Source organism: Euphorbia lathyris, chromosome 5 (assembly GCF_963576675.1).
Source record: "Euphorbia lathyris chromosome 5, ddEupLath1.1, whole genome shotgun sequence".
NCBI classification, from domain to species: Eukaryota; Viridiplantae; Streptophyta; class Magnoliopsida; order Malpighiales; family Euphorbiaceae; genus Euphorbia; species Euphorbia lathyris.
The window spans coordinates 83903951-83914339 of NC_088914.1; positions in this window are offsets into that span (position 1 = coordinate 83903951).

Genomic DNA, 10389 nt, shown 5'->3' on the forward strand with positions numbered 1-10389 from the left:
GGTTAGAATCCGGCGAATGTGCTCTGATACCTAAGTCAGTTTGTGATTTAGACCGGATTAAATGGTATGGACTAGTTGTGAGATAGCAAATAACGTACTGTATCACGTGTCTATACTTGTTTATATATAGGAGTTTTAGGTTAAGCCATTCTCTGGTTAGAAATCCTTATGACTTGAGAATATTTGTGTCCCTCAAAGAGGGGTATTATTGGTGCGCCATACGATCTAAGACTTTGCAAATATATTAAACATAATAAAAAATAATTATAAAGAAATTTATATAAATTTATAATATTGTCTTACAAAATTAAAAAAGTTAAAATTGAAATTACAAATATATGAAACTCTAAAAAAAAATTTGCAAAAAAAATTAAAAGAACTACATGTCTAATTAAGATAATTAACTTAAAAAAACCTAAATATAAAATAAAAATAATTCTAATTACATTAATTTACTTCTAATATATCAAAAATAGTTTTAATTAATTAAAAAAAACAAAAACAATAGAGAGAAAGGGGTCCTCATCTTCACAGACCAAAAGACTCGTGAAGATGAGAAGAGACATGGCTTATGTCTCCACCATTACATTGCCATGCATATTGTAAAGGTTTTCGTCTTTCCTTTTTATCGTTAGGGTGACATGTACACCGTAATGGTTGCAACTCTGCTTTGCACACCATTACGACTAGACCTGTTCATAAATTCACTGGTCCGTTTAAGTCCGTCCTTTATGGGTGAGTCTTGGATATGTATATTTCTAATTTGACCCAATTCAAATTGAACTTGTACAAACCCGTACAAAAAATGAGTTCAGTTTGGAATTTGTTTCGAAAATCTGGATTGATATTAGATTGTTAATTATTTGCTTGTTAACCAAATGAAATCAAATATTAACTTTTTCAGCGAATAAAATTGATTTTGCTTTTTTTAATGAAATAAAATTGATTTTGTTAAAACTAAAAACCTGAATATAAATTTGAGTTTCACCGGTGCAATGAAACCAAATTTTCACCTTCATTAATTTATTAAATATATATCAGTTACATTTTTATTTTTTATAATTATAGTTAATTCTATTTTTAATTTATATATTAGTTGGCAGGTGTTGAGAATTAAAATCTTTAACTCAGTTCAGCCCGATCTAAACTCGATGTGAATATAATATGGAGACCCGAATCCGGTCCAATCAAGTCTATTAGGGGGTGCAACTAGTGCCGTAATAGTGCTATTTTTTTAACCGGAGACCAATTAGGTTTTTTTTTTTGATCGATTGGGTAATAATTTACATAAAAACCCCAAATTGGGGTTTAACCCTATATCTCCACCATCATCTCACAAACCTGGGTTTTTTTTCTTTGAAGTAGAACCGATCTTTATTCAAAATTTAGGGAAGCATCCCGAATGAGGTTGCTTCCAATAAATACAGGGGAAGAATAATGAATGAAATAATTAACATAGGAACGAACATTTCGTGCCAATAAATGGGTCACTTCGTTCGCTAACCTTGAAACAAAAAGCACTAAGAAACTAACGTGATTACTAAGCAGGGACCTCACATCATCAATAATATTTACCGAATTTAGTGATATCCCTGCTCCTTGTACCGATGCTATCAATAACTGCTTTAGCATCCGACTCAAAAATTACGTTCTGGTGACCAAGGCTTCGGATCTATTCCATGCTTGTCTTCAATGCCATTGTCTCGGCTATTTTTATTGTTACTGTCCCGGTCATGTGTGTATTGTAGCCTGCTATAAAGGCTCCAGAACTATCGCGTAGCATCGCTCCAGCTCCAAAGGCATCACATTCATTGAATGAGGTTGCATCTGTTGGTCCCTAGTGATTAGTTCCAAGGGGGGTTAGGAACTAATGTAACTTTTTTCGCTTTTAATTATGCTGACTTAATGTTATTTTAAGAGTTTGATAACTCAGCGTGTTGGTCAGCACGGCCGAGTGATTAGTCAGACAGTTTTAGTTCTATGCTGACTAAGACGGCTTGACTTGAGAGTTGGGAATTGACTCTTGAAAGGTCAGCTTCCAACTCAGCACTCAGATTTACTCAGTTTCAGTTTTAACAATTTTATAAGCTGAGTAAATATAACAAGCAACACATGCACATATATATATATATATATATATATATATATATATATATTGAGAGAAAGAGTTTAGAAGTTACTCAGCACGACTTATCCTGGTTCGGCCTCTCTGCCTACGTCCAGTCCCCAGTTCCTCCTGGGATTTTCAATCCAATACTGAGCTCTTTCAAGGTAGAGCACAACCCCTTTACAAGGTAGTGAGTATGCAAGAGTATGTCCTCTATTCGTCTACTCAGCTCCTACTAAGTACTACAACCCAGCACTTAGATTTTTCTACCACTGAATACTTATAACCAAGTACTCAGCTCAACACTCTCAATATTCCTATTGATTACACACTTGTTCTTTTTCAAGTAAAGAACACTTTAGATGATTACAAAACAATCAATCTAGCATTTACACAGAGAATAGAAAAAATTGGTGTAAGATCTTTTTGTATTTGAGTGCTTTCAAGATTTTCTCTCTTGTATTTTTCTTTTGATACTTCGGCAAATGATCCAAGAACTATCATTGTCCTTTTATAGATGAATTTCTGAAGATTGGATCATTTGAGATGATTTAGCCGTTAAGTCCAAAACGGCTCTTTTAGCAGACAGCTTCTGGTCAGCTTCAGTCTGTTCCGCCATTCCCTTTCTCTATTTTCTTCAGGCGTCAGGTTTTGTCTTCTTTCATCAGACTTGTCTTTTTGTGCCAGTTGTCTTTTACCAATAATCCATTGACCCATGATTCTTGGAATTAGTCTACTTTGTATTTTCGAGGCTTCAATTATTGGTGCAGAAGATTGGCAGACTTTGTCTTTTAGTAAACGGATCCTTCATGCTGTCTTGACTGTCACTCAGCTTCATTCGTTATCTTCGAATGTTCAACTTTCATGCTGAGTTCCTTCTTAGTCAGCTTCATTCTGGCAACTATGAAAAAAGCTTTTGATGCTGAGTTCTACTTCACTCAGCTTCTGTTCGTTCATGCTGAGTTCCGTTCCACTCAGCTTTGGCTTATGCTGACTTTTGACCTGTTTAACTTTATATATATATTTTGCACTCAATATTGAACAAACACATTAGTACAATTAAATCAAAGCATTTAAATTTAATTTCCTCTTAATCATGGATGATTTTGTCAAATCAAAATCTTGTGGAAAGGTGTTTCAACAAACTCCCCCATTTTGATGTTGGCAAAATACGTAATTATGGAACTCAGTTATTGATAACTTGTGGAAAAATCCTTGATCGGAGCACTTCCCTGTGAGGCGCCGTTGGGATCGGCCGGGGACACTCCGATGCCAAAGTCAGTAATATTTCTGAGAATAAATTGTAAGCACAAAAGTAGAGAATCAGTAAGTGTACCTTTGATCCTAGGAAGCTGGGGTATTTATATAGGTTTCTGTAACCTTCAGCATTAATGGGGAAGCAGGTGAAGAGTCATGTCATTACTCATCTTTTATTGCTATTAATTCTCCATTAATCCCAGCATTTAGCATTGAAACCCTCAGAGTTGAGGTATTCGAACAATCAAGTCTTTATTCCCCTTTAATGGCTATTAATTGCCATTTAATTGTATTTATTCTCATTCATGGATGGTAATAAAGGCGCCTTTTAGTATTCTTGTATCCGTCAAGGCGTTCTCATCGGGCGTATCTCATTATGGCGTATCTCGCCATGGTCCACATGGTGTGGCATAATGCTAGAAACTCCTTCCTTTTCCTCATTATTTGCATATTCACCCCTGCATTAATTATCATTAATTCCACATTAATCATGCATAAATATCTCTTTTAGAAGAAATAATGGTTCGTCATTATCTCTATTAATTTTCCCTTATTCCTTATTCAAGAATAATTTGGGTTGTTATCAGAAGCCCCTCCTAAAGGTATAAAAAGCTCTTTAGGGCTGTCTAAATGGTGTTTTATTTTTCTATCTTGGAGGAAAGTGGACCCGCCCTAGATGGGGGATCATATATGGAAATGATGCGCCTTTTGGGGCTTCCTTATGCGGGATCTTATGAACAAGATCCGCCCTATGTGGGATCATATATGGATATGATGCACTTTTAGGGGTTTTTGCTTCCTTGTGGATAGGTGGCCAACCGTATCCATTGTTATCCTCTAGGGGCTTCTTGAGAGTTATATTTCCTTTAGAAAGGGAATAACCCGCCCTTTATGGGACCATTTGTTCCTACGACATAGGATTATGATTCGCCTTAGGGACTTCTTTTGTTCAGTTCTGCCATATTGAGGAGAATGACCCGCACTTAGGGATCAGTAAGAATGATCAGCCATTTAGGGACTTTTGTGCATTTTGTGGAGGCGAGACTTTGTTATTTCTATGATGAAGATGCGGATTCATTACTTTGATGAAAACGAGACTTCATTGTTTGGATAAAGACGAGATTTCATTAATTGGATGAAGACGAGGCTTCATTGATTGGATGAAGACGAGGCTTCATGAATTGGATGAAGACGAGGCTTCATTACTTGGAGATGAAGACGAGGCTTCATTACTTGGAGATGAAGACGAGGCTTCATTATTTGGAGATGAAGATGAGGCTTCATTAGTTGGAGATGAAGATGAGGCTTCATTATTTGGAGATGAAGACGAGGCTTCATTAGTTGGAGATGAAGATGAGGCTTCATTATTTGGAGATGAAGACGAGGCTTCATTAGTTGGAGATGAAGACGAGGCTTCATTATTTGGAGATGAAGACGAGGCTTCATTACTTGGAGATGAAGACGAGGCTTCATTACTTGAAGATGAAGACGAGGCTTCATTATTTGGAGATGAAGACGAGGCTTCATTAGTTGGAGATGAAGACGAGGCTTCATTATTTGGAGATGAAGACGAGGCTTCATTAGTTGGAGATGAAGACGAGGCTTCATTGATTGGATGAAGATGAGGCTTCATAAATTGGATGAAGACGAGGCTTCATTAGTTGGATGAACCCTTTGCTTTCCAGAACTATTTTTACTAATGCATTATATCTTTTAGCAAGTGATTTTCTAGAATCTGGTTTAGGATTTCTCTAATTTTTTAGGGTAGGTGGCCAGCCGTACCCCAAGGTGTGAACCTTTGTGAAGGTTTAGAAGCTTTTATTCCTGGTGAGGAAGTAAAGCTGCCTTAGGCGATCGATTTGCTTCCTATCTTTGAGGTGAATCGATCCGCCGCCAGGTCTTGAGACTCTTCTTTGGGAAGAGTATTTGAGAGTGTAAAGTTCTCACGTCTGAGAAATGTTTTAACTCTGTCTCTGACGGCAATCAATTGTTTCCTATCTTTGAGGTAGATCGATCCGCCGCTGAGATTATTGTCCGATTGTTTGTAAAACTTAAGTACAATTGTTTTAATCCTTATGGTCGCCATTTACTTTTACGTTTGCGTAAGTAAATATATAAGTTTGTAGGATTTAATATGGAGTAGGTGGCCAGCCATACTCCGTTGTGCGAACCTTTGTGAAGGTTTGAAGTTGTTCTATTCCTTCTAGAGGAAGTAAAGCTGCCTAGGGGATCAACTTGCTACCTATCTTTGAGGTGGATCGATCCGCCCGTAGGACTTGTGAACCCTTCTTTGGGAAGGGAGTGAGAGAGTGTAAAGTCCTTGCGTCCAAGGAATGTTTTAACTCTTTCTCGAATGGTGATCATCTAAAGATGGATCCGCCCATGAGAGTGTTCTCCTATCTTTGAGGAGAAAGCTGAGGGTGTAATGATCTCATGTTTGAGACGATTTTAACCCGCTTTTGATGGTGGTCAATCCTTTTCCTGTCTTTGAGGAGAGAGTTGAGCTTATTTGAAAGCTCCTGAGGGTCTGTGCTTCTTATCTTTATGGAAAGGGGATCCGCCCGTGATGGGATCAATTGTCCTATCTTTGAGGTAATTGATCCACCTGTGGAACTTTTCATTCGCCAGCCACTGGGCGTATATCAGCACTAAAAGCTAGGCAAATGAATATAAGAAGTATGGCGAGAAAGAATAAATTATAAAATATAGGATACTATAACAGTTTAATGCACATATAAGAATATGTAAAAATACTGGTTTTTAGGCCCATGGTTCCGTCTTTTCTGAGCAACTAGAACCGCATCCTCAATGATGTTTAACTTATGAGTAATCACATCTGGGCTTACTCCTGTGGGGATCTCATTCTCCTATGTAAATACGCTTTCAGACTCAATGAGAACTTTTTTAACATCCTCTTTGATCTCAAGTTTTAATCCTTTGGCGATCCGCACCCGCTTTCCATCAGCAATAAAGAGCGTTTCTGTGTCACCTAAAGCTGTAGTGACAAGTTAATATTTCTCACCTTCGTCCTCTTTGGATTGTGGGTGGATTGATAGTGACGTCGAGTATAAGTCTCTTTAGCCACCTTTTGGTTCCCGCTAATCATTACTCCTCATTTGCTGGTGGGAATGTACATTGTCAGACGACGGATGGAAATTAGGGCTGCAACCTCTGGCCCTTGGTTTGGATAGTGTGACCCGTCACTCCAATGATGTCAATAATGGTTGTTTCTATTTAGATCGGATCAACCTTTAGTTTGGCGAATGCACCTTTGGCGATGACATTGCGAGAACTGCCCGTGTCTTTACTCGCTTTATTTTATCTCCCATCCTTGAATTGCCATTGTTACTACCAATGCATCTACATGTGGAGAGATTACTCGACCTGTTTCTGCAAAAGGAGCAATGGAGGGATGTTTTATCCATAGCGGATATTTTTGCTTTTTCCACGGGTGGCTGATACACTAGTCCATCTGCTATGACATTAATGACACTTTTGAATTTATTTTTGGGATCTGTCTTCTGCTTGTCATCTTGTTATTTGTTATTCTGGACAAAGCTATCTAGTTTGCCAGCTCCCAGCAAGCTTCAATGTGGTGGCCAACTTGTAGTACGCTTTGGCATTTCTTCCAACGGTTACATGCTCCCCTCCTTTGGGTTCGGGATATGTAATGTCCCGTTTATATTGACTCTTCTCCTTTATATTGTGGCAAGTTGGAAGCTTTAAACATTCTGTCCGCCTCGTACCTCAAGATCTGTGCTGTGAATGGCGAATTCCTATTAACTGGATGGCATATCTTTCTGCATTGTTCTCTTGTCTATCTAGAGCGGTATGCCCTCGTCTTTCAATCTCATCATCCGTGTGTTCAATGTTGAATCGTGATGGTAAATCCAGCTCTTGATCTTGATATCGATCATGTTGAGGTTATACTTGGAGCTATGGTTTAACACGGATGGATGTTGTCACAACCGTGGGAGCCATTTTATCTAGCTTCGAATATCTTGTCTCCGCATCCTTCAACATTTTGCTAACATAATAGATGGAGAACTGCTGACCTTCTTCTTCTTGAATAACCATGGTGCATATAGCTTTATCCATGACAGATTGATACAAATGCAGGTCTCCCCTTCAGATTGGTCTGCTCATCAAGGGTGGTTCTGCTAGGAATTGTTTTATACCTTGATATGCTTGTTGACAATCTTTCTAGTATGATGATCCGCCCGTTCAACCTCTGGATCTTTCTCACCCATTGTGGGGTTTTCATTTAGGCGCTCTTTTCACCTTTTCCTCGCATGGCTTTTATTTAGGCGCTCTTTTCACCTTTTTCCTCGCAAGGCTTTTATTTTATCTGGATTTGCTCTAACTCCTTTTTGGCCAATGACATAGTCAAGGAATTTTTCTGAAGTGACTCTGCATATACACTTCTTTGGATTGAGCTTTATTTTTCATATCAGTGTTTGCACTAGTTGTAGTATTAGCAACTCCCTTGTACCTGTGGGTTAGCACTGAAAGAACTCCAGAAGTGGGGCATACTCTGTCCATTATTAAAAGATTGTGGTAAGTCATAAAAGTTATATTCACTTACCTTGGGGATCAATGGCTTGATCCATGGAACATACTCCATAGCAAAAGAATGTTTAAATTTGCCTTGTTGGCAAATATCATGTATGATGCAATTCTCTTTATGGAATTTTTAATTCATCTTAGAATCAACTTAATAATTCCTTCGCGTTGGTCCCTGACTCTAGAATGAACTTAGTCAAAGGATAAAACCGAGTAAATATTATATGTCAAACAAATTCATAATAGAATTTTAATCGTGCTTGTTTTAATAATAATATCACGTATAACGGTCATAACCATAAAGATTGCTACTGCACATGAATATCATAATGAATTCTTAATAAATAACCATAATGAGAATGGTTTAAGAATAATGTCCTTTTGTATTTCAATGCACATTAATATCCACGATAACATATTTATTTTAAACGTCATAAAAGTTATGACATTCTATATTGGGTAAGATATCTTACATAGTTGCTATTTACTTGCAATTAATATTGTGCATCCATATATTAATGGCATTCAGAGATCATTAAAGCCTCATTTGAATGAGGTGTAATTAAAGAAAGGTAAGTGATGATTTAATAATATAGTTATATATAAAATTACTCTTATATTATTTCATTTGTACGAATAAAATAAAAGAGAAAGGGTAATTTTGGAAGAAAAATACATGTACCATGATTCTCCTCCAATTTGGAGTGTAAAGAAAATTACTCAAAATCCACTCTCACCTACCTTCACATACAATCCTCCAATTTTTAAGGAATTCTCATGTATATCTTAAGAATTTCGCATAAATTAATGTTCTGATCCGAAACCGACACTTGCACTATTTTGTAGTTAGCTCAGGACATTAAAGTTTTGTTTATCCAATTTGGTAATTCATCAACCCATAATGGCCTTAATGGTTAGGGACAATTACAGGATAATTACAAATAGACTCAATATTTTCAAGTCTCTTGTGTTGGTAACAGAAATTCTAACAATGTCAAATAAACAGTTTTTATATGAATAGACACATCCTTGTAAAAAAAGGGAATGAAATAACTGTTTGACAAAACAATATTCAAAAATATGAATTTCTGATATTAAAAGTACTATATAGGAGAAAAGGCATATATAGATGGTGAATTGTACAAAAAACCAAATATGATTTTTTTGTAATTTCTTCTAATAGTTATATGCATGTTCATCCAAAAGACCGACCGGATCTAAATCATTTGTAATTACATGAGCCCTTTTATGCTATTTTAATATCAAATGACAAAATCACATTGAATGGATCATTTTTTTTGTAAATCCCAAGATTACGGGTCTTATTCATGCGTTTGTACTAATTCAATAATAATATCATATTATACTTGTCATGCATAAAAATATGAGGGCATAGTAAGCATGCAAGATTTAATGAAAGATTTGTGTTTATGACTTCATCTTTCACAGTTTATTAGATTTATCATAATAACATGTAATGATATTCATAGCACTTTATAAGAGTGAAGGATCTCAATTTTCTTTAATTAAAAATGGAATAAGAAAGGGGAGGAAACTTATCTTTTTCATCATAAAATTCCAGATTTAATGTAGAAAACTCTTTCCCACCAATATATGGAGAACTATATATTTGGATAGATTTGTTGTACTGATTGAGCCAAAGTTTGAGATTGTGATTTCTATTCTGTTGACTCCAATGTTTTGTTCTTTGTGAAACTCTATACAATCAAGATTTTGTGATCTTCTATTTGTTAGAAATCCACGTTCACCGCACCAATTGATAACTTGTAGAAAAATCCTTGATCGGAGCACTTCCCTGTGAGGCGCCGTTGGGATCGGCCAGGGACACTCCGATGCCAAAGTCAGTAATATTTCTGAGAATAAACTGTAAGGACAAAAGTAGAGAATCAGTAAGTGTACCTTTGATCCTAGGAAGCTGGGGTATTTATATAAGTTTCTGTAACCTTCAGCATTAATGGGGAAGCAGGTGAAGAGTCATGTCATTACTCATCTTTTATTGCTATCAATTCTCCATTAATCCCAGCATTTAGCATTGAAACCCTCAGAGTTGAAGTATTCGAACAGTCAAGTCTTTATTCCCATTTAATGGCTATTAATTGCCATTTAATTGTATTTATTCTCATTCATGGATGGTAATAAAGGCGCCTTTTGGTATTCTTGGATCCGTCAAGGCGTATGTACGCTCTCCTTGAGAACAATGGCGGGTCTCCATTACTCGCTCTCATCGGGCGTATCTCATTATGGCGTATAATCATGCATAAATATCTCTTTTAGAAGAAATAATGGTTCGTCATTATCTCTATTAATTTTCCCTTATTCCTTATTCAAGAATAATTTGGGTTGTTATCAGTTATAAGTTACCCCATGATTGATATATTTTTGAAATGACTCCCCCGTAAGGGTTGCACATATTGTCTTAACTTAATTCTAAACCTTCCAAG